The sequence below is a fragment of the Myotis daubentonii genome, chromosome 19 (assembly GCF_963259705.1).
Source record: "Myotis daubentonii chromosome 19, mMyoDau2.1, whole genome shotgun sequence".
NCBI lineage: Eukaryota > Metazoa > Chordata > Mammalia > Chiroptera > Vespertilionidae > Myotis > Myotis daubentonii.
The window spans coordinates 28,388,057-28,398,577 of record NC_081858.1 but is presented as its reverse complement, the minus strand read 5'-3'; positions in this window follow the sequence as shown (position 1 = coordinate 28,398,577).

Here is a 10,521-nt window from a genome sequence, read left to right as displayed (position 1 = left end):
AGATGGTGCCCTGAGGGTCTGGAGGGAAGATGACTCTGACGTCATCGTAGGCAAAAAGACAACAGACAGGCTCCGTGACTGTCAAGATTGGCCTCTCTCAGGGGAGATGCTGGCTGGGGCCTCCACTGCCCGCCGGGACTCGCATTCAGGGAGAAAGTGTTCATTTTTGACCATCATCTGTGGGTGTCTTTTGGCCTCTGAGTGTGTCAGGCCGCCATGCAGGCCTCCCCGAGCTTGTCAGGGTTCCTGTGTGGCCTTTTCATCCACAGCCATCAAAGGAGGCCACAGCCTCTGCAGTCCATCCTGTGGCTTTCCGGGCGGGAGGGGGCCCACATAGCAGGGGCTGCTGGTGCAGGGGCGCTGCCCAGTGTCCCAGCAGCGACAGGGCCGAGGGCTGCCTGGAGGAGGCGGCATTCTCTCTCCAGCTTTTCAGCCCCTCAGGCTCCAGGGTTGGCTACCGCCTCTCAAAGCCTCCTCCCCTCCCCTGTTCGCTTCCCAAAGGCCTTACACAGCCCCTTAGCGCCCTCACCGGGGTCACTGCCCACGGCCCCGACTCCCCCCCCCCCCCCCCCAACCCTGAGTCTTTTCTTCAAGAATGCAAGCCGGCGGTCAAGGACGCAGCCTCCTCTCCCGGCGCCCCCGCCCCCAGCCTGGGGCGTTAGACCCGGGGCCACGCCATCTGTCTGAAAGCCATTAGCCATCAGCGCCAGCGCGCTGGGGCTGGGGGTCACCGGGGATGGGGCGCCGGGAGTTGTAAATCCAGAAGGTTCCCAGCTGAATCTGCCTTCCTGTCCTCGGGCCAAGAGCAGTCCTCCAGGCCGCGCGGGGAGGGAGGCAGGAGCCTGTGCCCGGGGCCCGCACAAAGCGGCCGCAGCTGGCGAGGCGGGAGGGACCATCTGGTGCAGCGCGCAGCGCGCGGCCAGACGGGCGAGCAGCCTGATTTGCGCGTATTGTGCGCGCCTTTCTCCAAACACCCGCCTGCGCTCCAGTGCGTGGCTGGCGGCCAGCTGGGGCCCGGAGGGTGGGCGGGGCGCTTCCGAGCGGGGAGCGCACCCCCAGGCCCGCCCCCCTCGCTTGGCCGGGCTCCCCACTCCCCTCCCCCCCGCGGGGTCCGTGCCTAAGGCTCCCCAGTGAGGGCCGTGCGTCCGCGCAAATGTCACTTCCCCTCCCCGGGAAGGCGCGCCCACGTTGCCAAGCTCGGCGGAGTGTGTCTGCCCACGGGTTGGCTCCCAGAGCCGCGTTTTTCCATGTTGGTGATGTGAAGGCGCTGCTAGTGCATAAAAAATACAACCCAGGAGGTTCTACGTAAGAAAAGCTGGATGTTCAGCTTCTTGTGAGGAATGGAAACATCTGAAGGGCGGCCACCCTCAGCGGGGGCTGGGGTGCGGGTGGCTCCCCGCAGCCCCTGGCGGCCCCTCTGTCCCCAGGGTCGGTCGTTCACTCACCCATGCGGTAGTGTTGGCGCCTGGCTGGGCCAGGGTCCTTCCATGGCTAAGGGGGGGGGGCAGGGACGGGGGCAGACGTGAACCCCTAAGCCAGCACATGTGTAATATGAAGTCTCAAGGGATTATGTAGCAGGGAAAGGGGGCGGAGAGGGCTGGGGTGGGAGGGGCCAGGGAAGGGCCGACCCCTTAGGCGTGAGCCTGAGCGGGAAGAAGGACCCCAAAGCAGAGGAGGGGGTCCCTGCTGGAAGGAGGGCGGGTGCCAGGGCCTGGAGGCCGGAGGCTGGTTGGTGTGTTTGAGGAGCAGCAGGAAGGCCAGCGTGGCTGGGCGAGAGGTGGCCAGGTCTTCTTTGGGGCAGGTAACCTGGACAGGCCAGGGTTTGGGGTAACCCGGGTGGAGCCCCATTGCTGCTTTAGATTCTGGGTGATCCAGCCAGTGGGGCGCAACTTGGAGGACCCCAGGGGGCCTGACTCCGTCTTTGGCCTCCTCTGGACCAGGTTGGCTGGTCTCCATATGGGTTTCCCCAGAGGCAATGCCCCCTAGTGGTCAGGCTCCCGCTGCCTGGGGGTCCTATGCCCTCAGCCTATGCCAGCCCCTCACCTCCCACAGGGACCTCCCCTCCAGCCCCTGAGTGTCCCGTGGGCAGGACAGGAGGGGGTACACTGGAACTCCCCTCGGGGGCCTGTGTGCTATTAAACGGATACCTACGTGCACATCTGTTAACAGTGTCTACGCAGAACGTCGGGGCAGATGCCAGGCGCCCACGAAGTGCCGCATATGTTTTAATTTAAGGAGCAGAGAGAGTCAGGCCATGGTTTAAGGGAGCAGCTCTCTGGGCCCCGTGAGGCTCACCAATGATCCAGGACCCCAAAGAGCTTGCGTTCATGTGGGTCCTATTATTTGGTTTTTACCGTATTAGAGGTTGAAACTGGTGGGGGAAGAAAAAGAGCTTATTGGTTTTTAGAGAGAGAGGAAGGGAGAGGGAGAGAGAGAAACACCAGTGATGAGAGAGAATCATGCATCGGCTGCCTCCTTGCAAGCCCCACACTGGGGATCGAGCCTGCAACCCGGGCATGCAAGCCCTTGACTGGAATGGGAACCCAGGACCCTTCAGTCCACAGGCCGACGCTCTACCCACTGAGCCACACTGGCTAGGGCTGGAAGCACGCCTTCACAGGCACCCTGCACGTCAACCTCCTCCTCGGAGTTGGTGCCCTGGGGAATGCAAACGGAAACACTCATCTTCAAGGAAATTCCAGCAAAGCACAAGTCAGCTGCGTATCCTGCAGGCAGAGCCGTGAACATAGACTCCTAAGAGAACTACCGCTGGTCACCGGCGACGTCCATCCTAGGCTGGTTTTCCCCCCTCCCCCCCCCGCATCCCCTCCCCCACATCTGGTCGGCACCTGTTCCTGGTGCGGGCCAGCTTCTAACTCCGGTTCCAGGAACCACACCTGGCATGCCCTGGGGGCCCCACCCCCCGGGCCGACTCCTCTACAGACATCCTCCCTCCTCCCAGTCCCAGCCCTCAGGTGGGGTAAAGGGAGGGTTGAAAGAAGGGGCAGTGGACAGAGGTAAGGCAGGTGTTTGTGGGGGGACCGAGAAGAAGGGGTGCAGGGCCAGGGCACGAGCAGGGAGCTGGTACCGCCCGTGGCTGGGAGCGGCGGGGAGGGACCTGGAGCGCTGGGGGCGCGGACAGGAGTGACCTTCAGCTGAAGGCAGCCGCTGTGCCAATCAGGTGAAACGCCCCGCCTCTCTCTCCTCCCGCCCCCAGCGTTCCAGCTGTGCCTCCCATTGGCTGGACCCAGCAGGAAGCACAGTGCAAGGGAGCCTGGGAAATGTAGTCCATAGCCTTGGGAGGGCGGGGAGGCCATGGGAAGATAAACAGCTCGCTTCCCAGGAAGCTATGGAAATGGAAATGGAAATGGAAATGGAAATGGAAATGGAAAAGGTAAAGGAAGCCGAAACCGGTTTGGCTCAGTGGATAGAGCGTCGGCCTGCGGACTGAAAGGTCCCAGGTTCGAGTCCGGTCAAGGGCATGTACCTGGGTTGCGGGCATATCCCCAGTAGGAGATGTGCAGGAGGCAGCTGATCGATGTTTCTCTCTCATCGATGTTTCTAACTCTCTATCTCTCTCCCTTCCTCTCTGTAAAAAATCAATAAAATATATTTAAAAAAAAAGAAAAGATAAAGGAAAGGATTCGGTTTCAAGCAGGTCCTGGCAGGGTCCCATTCTATGCGCGTGGCAATGACCTAAAGCTGAGGACACCCCTTTGTCCCACTGCATGCGGTCCCAGGCTCCCAGGCCACCTTTGTCCCCGATCCCAGCTTCGGGGTCACGTCGTCACCTCTTGCACCAGCCGTCTGCCTCTGTCTTGGGGACTCCGGCCTTGGCATCGCCTCCAGGAGCGGCCGTTTCCAGAGCTTTCCCAGAGCTGGCCAGCTCTCCCCACCCGCCCCCAGGGAAGCCCGGGGCCCTGGCCGGTCCCCGCGAACAGCAGGCCACAGGCCGCGGGGCCGGGTGCCCGTCCGGCGGAGGAGAAAGGAGCGAATGGGCTTGTGTTGGTGCAGAATCATGGTCCCCGAAGGTCCATGTGCCCGTTGTCAGCTGGGCACGGCAGACAGGACTTTGCAAATGTGATTCGCTTTGCAGTGGTTCTCAACCTTCTGGCCCTTTAAATACAGTTCCTCATGTTGTGACCCCACCATAACATTATTTTTGTGGCTACTTCCTAACTGTCATGTTGCTACTGTGATGAATCGTCATGTAAATATCTGACATGCAGAATGGTCTTAGGTGACCCCTGTGAAAGGGTCGTTCGACTGCCAAAGGGGTTGCGACCTGCAGGTTGAGAACCGCTGGGAGATGTGTGGATCAGGGGTTGGGCATCGACCTATGAACCAGGAGGTCAGGGTTCAATTGCGTCAGGGCACAGGCCCGGGTTGCGGGCTCCATCCCCAGTAGGGGGCGTGCAGGAGGCAGCGGGTCCATGGCTCTCTCTCATCATGGATGTTTCTCTCTCTCTCCCTCTCCTTTCCTCTCTGACATCAGAAATAAATGAATAAATAAATGAAGCCACAAGTGTCCTGGGAAGAGAGAGACAGACACTTGACTGCAGACCAGGAGGTGGGTGTGACAGTGGGGGTGCGAGGTTGGGTGGTTTGGGAAGAAGTCCCGGGATGAGGAAGAGGGGGTGCCCTGGGCCTCCCCAGGCGAGGAAGGGCCCGGAGCCCCCAGTCCTCCGGAGGCTCCAGGAGGCACAGGCCCCGTCAATGCTTCACTTCGCCCCGCGAGGCTGGTGTGGGTCCCGTGACCGCCCGTCGGCAGAGAACACGCATCTGCGTGTGTGTATGTGTGTGTGTATGCGCATGTATGTGTGTGCGCACGTGCGTATATGTGTGTGCGCACGCGCGCGTGTGCGTGTGTATGTGTGTGTGTGTGTGCGCGTGTATGTGTATGTGTGTGTGTGTGTGCGCGCGCGCGTGTATTGCCACTTCCCCGCTCACCCGTCACAACTCAGCCCCCGGCATGTGTTTCCGTGGGCGTTTTCGGCGTTCTCTCTTTTCTGATCTGTTATCACCAGCGAGAGACACAAAAGAAAGGACAGTTTTACTGACAGGAACCAGCTCCCCATCTCCGCGGGCCCTGCCTCTGGGTGCAATGAGGGGGCTGTAGTTCAGGGTGTGAACGTGAAATCGCTGCTCCCTCCACAGCTGTGGGGAGGCAGGCTCCCCCGTGGGCCCTGGCGAGGCTGCGTGGGCCCCTGGAGCCCCTGGGAGCGCCGGATACAGAGTCAGCAGATGGCTGTGCGTGCTCATGGGTCCGCGTGGAGCGGGAGGCGCCAGGCCTCTCCAATCGGCGTTATTGCGAGCAGGTTTTTCCTGGCTCTGTGGTTTGGGGGCCGTTTCTTTGAACTTGAGTAGAAGGGAGGAAGGACTGGGTGCGGGTAAGAGCCGACTGCGTTTGATTGCATTTCACCGTTACAGCGACCAGGGAGGGCTCGGTGCACCCGGCAGAGAGTGGGAGAAGGGCCTGGGGGGAGCTGGGCCCTGTGGGGACCCTCTCTGCCACCCTGGCCACCTGCTCGGAGAGCAGCCAGCAGCCTCTCCCACACTCCCAGCTGCTGTCCACCTTAGCAGATGCTAGTCCCTCTGGCGACAATGCTGTTCCCAGCTTTCCTGGGGAAAGCGACCACTAACCCAACTCCTCTTTCAGGCCCACGGTCTTAGTGCCTTACAGCTGGCATCAATGGCGGCCTTGTTGTGATGACATATGGAATCCTTATACCCACTTTCCAGATGAGAAAACCGGGGCCCAAAGAAGCTGGCCGGGCCCCAGGCCATGGCGTGCTTGAGCGGGAAACCCAAGTGCTGGGCTGGGCGGTCCCCACCCCCACAGGCTCTTGCTGCATTTGAACCCAGAGCCCCCAGGCACCAGCATCTCCCTTGGGCACCTGGGAAGCAACAGGCGGGCATCAGGGACCCAGCATGCACTGGGGCAGGACACAGCCCTGGGCACCGTGAGGTCTCGCTATTTATCGTCCTGGTGACTAATTCTTGCTGTTCCCAGTTCCCAGCAACCTTCCTGGCGGCCAACAGATTGTTATCATCAGAGGGAGAGATGAGGGGCGCCTGCTGGTGGGCAGGTAATGGCCTTGCACGTCCACCTCCTCCCGAGGCCCTGGGGCCGGGGACTGGGGATGCAGGACGCAGGCTGCTCTCCTGACCACAGTCCTGCCGCTGGACACCCTGCCCCCGCTCCAGGCAGGCAGAGAGCAGAGAGCGGAGGGATGTGCTTGGGCCTGCTCACCCCAGGGCGGCTGGGCCCTCACAGGAGCTCCGGTCAGTCTCTTATCAGGGGAATAGCAGCTCCCTCCTCCCTCCTCCCTCCCTCCATCCCCTCCTCCCTCCTCCCTCTCTTCATCCCCTCCTTTTTCCTCCCTCCTCCCATCCCCCTCCCTCCCTCCTCCCTCCTCCCTCCTGGGCTCCAGCATCTCTGGGATCCTCCCTCCTGGGCCCCTCCCAGAGACAGGACAGCTGGAGCCAGGGCTGGGATGAGCCCGAGGAGAAGAGAGCAGGGGCAGGCAGAGGCCTCTGGAGGCGTCCTGCCTCCCGCACCCCTTCTCCTCCCTGATCAGCCGGGCCTGGGGGCCTCGCTGAGGACCGTGGGCTGAGCACCTCCTAACGTGAGGTGTGTGCTCGGCCCTACCCCCCAGGACACTGTGGGGGTGGGCACTCTATCAGCCCATTTCCCAGCCCCCGGCCAGGGGCGGGGTTGGGGGGCAGAGAGGAGGGAGGTGGCTGCCCAGGGCGGAGGGTCCCATCCAGGCGGACAGCTCTGTGCCCCGCCTGCTGCTCCATCCAGGCCGGAGCAGAAGCGGCCACTGCAGAGAGCTCACCACGCCCCAAGGTCAGGGGCACAGTCAGGGGCACGCAGCCGCAGCCTCTGCCCACCCAGGCCCTGTCCCCCCCTTGCGGGTGGCTCAGCCAGACAGCCGCCCCAGCACCTCCTGCCAGGTGGGCCAGGGGCAGATGCCTGCTGCCCGGGGCAGCGCCTGTCTGTCCAGTTAAGTCAGGTCAGCCTGGAGCATTTCGCATTTGTTACCGGAACCGCTTTTGCTCCGGGCACAGCGGTTAGCTGTTAGCTGTTAGGACCCTGGACAACAGCAGGGAATGTTTCCCAGGGAGTCTTTGGAAAGGCCCCGCTCCCGGCAGCCCCCGAGCCAGTGGAGGGGCGGGGCTTGCCCGGTGCCCACAGACGTGTGGGGATGGAGGAACCTGCTGTCCTGTCCACCAGCCAAGGCCGGACACCCCTCCGGGGGTTCCCACAGCTGGACCCCATCCCACCCCTGGGTCTCTGCTGGGGGTCTCTCCCTTCCCCTACTCCTTGGACGCCTCATCTGTGCTCATGGTGTGGATTCTTCTTTGATGAAATGGCCAGAACCAGCAAATGCACAGGCAGGAAGCGGATTGGCGGGCCTCGGGCTGGGGGCGGGAGGGTGGGAGTGACGGCGAAGGGGACCGGGTCCCCTTCTGGGGGATGGAATAGATCGAGGTGATGGTTGCACAGCCTGGTGAGTGGACGAAAGCCACTGAACGTTCATGAAAAAAAAAAAAAAAAAAAAAAGGCTCTGCTCTGGAAACCACTATGGTCCCCTTTCCCAGAGGAGAACACTGAGGCTCAGGCTCCAGGCTGCCCCAGGGGAGAGAGGCGGGCCCGGGAGAGCAGGGATTGGAACCCAGGCCAGCTCTGCCTGCAAAGCCCCGCAGGGGACCCCCCTCCCCCCGCCCCCGGCATCAGGAGACCCGCCCCTCTTTGCCTCGGTCTGCGCGTCTGTGCAATGGGCATCATTCCGAGGCGGGCGGGTGGCTGGCTGGCGCTGCGCTGGGCCCAGGGCTGACCTCCAGGCCACATGACGGCCCCCTGCCCCCCTCAACTGAAGGCCAGAAGAGAAAACAGCCCCATTTCTTTGAAGGGTGAGCTGGCGGGGGAGGCCCCAGTGGCTGAGCGGCCTGGCCACCTCCCGGCAGCTGGCCGCAGGCTGGGAGAGAGGCGAGCACTGTGTTCTCGTGCCAGTGTGTGGGTGTTTCCTGACACCCCCTTTTGTGCAAACACATCCCCCTGACGTCCCCGTTGCCATGGCGAGAGGTACCTTCTTCTATTGAGACTGACAGGCAGCGCCTCCTGGAGCCAGAGCCTCGCAGCCGCAGCCGGAGGGCAGCTGAGTTCCGCCTTCTCCAGGTGCCTCCCCTTCCCACTGCTGCTTCCCGGGACCAGAGGAGCTCCTCCTCCCTCTGGGGCGCTCTGAGCGGGGCACAGACCAGCTGACACCTGAGCCCCAGTTGCTCTGCCTGAGAAGTGCAGCCATCACTGCCTCCCCACAGCCTGGTTTAGGGGTCACCCATTCATTCACCAGCATTTGTTGAGCCAGGCACTGGGGTCCCCGTCCACCAGCAGCCAGGTCCCCGTCCTCCCTGTCAACAGCAGAGGCGACTGTGACTTCACGCTGGGTCCGGGATTGGGGTGGAGGTGGGGGGCTGGGAAGACCTTTCTGAGGAGGCAGCCCTTGTGGGCAGTGGAACAGCACGTGCAAAGGCCCTGGGGCAGGAATGAGCTCAGCGTGTTCAAGGAACAGGAGGCCCATGTAGTAGAGCAGGAGATGCCTGAGGGAGAGGGGGGTGGAGAGAGGCAGACGGGAGGGCAGAGGCCAACCAGGCAGGGCCGAGGTCCTGGGCTCACCAGACGGCTTTGAGCGAACCCTGGCCCTGTGACCCTGAGCGGGAGGCGCCAGGAGAAAGCCGAGTCGGTGTGGACTTTCATTCATGATCCTGCGCCAATGCTGTCTGTTCACGTGGCGGATGCACACACTCACACGCGACGTTCATGAGAGGAACAGGGAGGGCTGCGTGGGGGATTCCACCGTCCTGGCCCTGAGTCTGGAGCTAAAGCTGTAGAGAAAATTTGTCTTAAAAGGACATATTTTTAAAAATTCCTGGAGCTCTAAAGGCTAATGCACCTCGTGCCTTAAACGTGAAAACGGAGCCCGGCCGGCCTGGCTCAGAGGCTGAGCATCAGCCTCTGAACCAGGAGGTCACGCTCCGTCCCCAGTGCGGGGCGTGCAGGAGGCAGCCCATCTGATTCTCTCTCATCCCTGACGCTTCTCTCCCTCTCCCCTCCCCTCCTCTCTGAAATACCAGGTATACCGGTTAAAAGTGCGGGTACCGGTTAAAAGTGCGGATTTCGTCATCAGAGAAAACACAATAATTTCAAGAGAAACATCAAAAGTGCTTTATTCCAAGTCATGTCCATCGCTGGCTACTCCTTTCCCCATCTTTCAGGTGATTTGTGGAGACCGTCCCAATAGAACTTTCCTTGTTTTGAGGCAGGACATTCAGAGACCCAGTTTCCCACGTCTTCATACGTGTTGAAGTGCCGCTCGGAAAGCGCGTGCGCCGTCGATGGGAACAGGTGGTCAGCGGAAGGAGCAGGGCTGGTGAATACGGCAGGTGGGTTCCTACTTCCCAGGCAGGATCTTTTCACGCGTCTTTCACTGGTTTTGAAGTGTGTGATGGTGCGTCATCACGAAGCAAAATTACTTTGCAGTGTCTTCTGGCCCATTGTGGCCGTTTCACGATCAAAGCGTGGTTCAAATTGATTATCTGTTGTCGGTAATGATCAGTATTAACGGTTTCACCTGGTGTTAGAAGCTCCTAATACACCACACCTTCCCGATCCCACCAAACACAGAGCCGTGTCTTCTCTCCGAAGCGATTCGGCCTTGCAGTCGATGTGGATGGTTGACCTGGATCAACCCGTGATTTTGTGCGTCTGGGATTCTCAAAATAAATCCACTTTTCATCGCCAGTCACAACTCGATGCCAAAAAGACTTTCTTTTGTGCCGTGGAAGCACCATTTTACGGTGACTTTTCGGTTTTCCGTTTGCCTTTCGTCCAGTTGCTGTGGCACCCATTTTCCTTCCTTTAACATCTTTCCCATTTGCTGAGCTACGTTGAGTCTTTCTGCGAGTTGTTTCTGAGTTGGACACGCATCTCCACCCAATAACGCTTGTCATTGTCGGTCTTCCATCTTTTTCGGTTGACCTGGACGTTCTTGGTCTTTCACACCGAAATCCTCACTTTTAAAGCGTTTAAACCAGCGTTCACAGGTATCTTGAGATGGAGCATGTTCCCCATAAGCTTCCCTAGTATACGATCACTTTCAGCAGCACTTTTCTTCAAAATAAAGTAATGAATTAAAACTCCCCGCAAATGCTATATTTTTGGCACGAAATTTGGCATTTTTAAGCGTAAAAACATCTATGATGTTAACACCTTCAGCAAATTTGACATAGGAAGTTCTGAAGCTTGTTGTCCATACAACAAAGTAGCACACATATCAAATCGCATGTATATCAGCATACGTGTAACTCCATCGATTGATAAAAATCCCCATTAGTAACCGGTACACGTGGTATATTTTTTTAAAAATACAGAAGAGGAACAGTGCCCGGAACACAGTGCCTGGCTGTGGGCAGCCCCGCCCTTTGCGGGCGGGTAGTGTCCGTCGCCTGACGCAC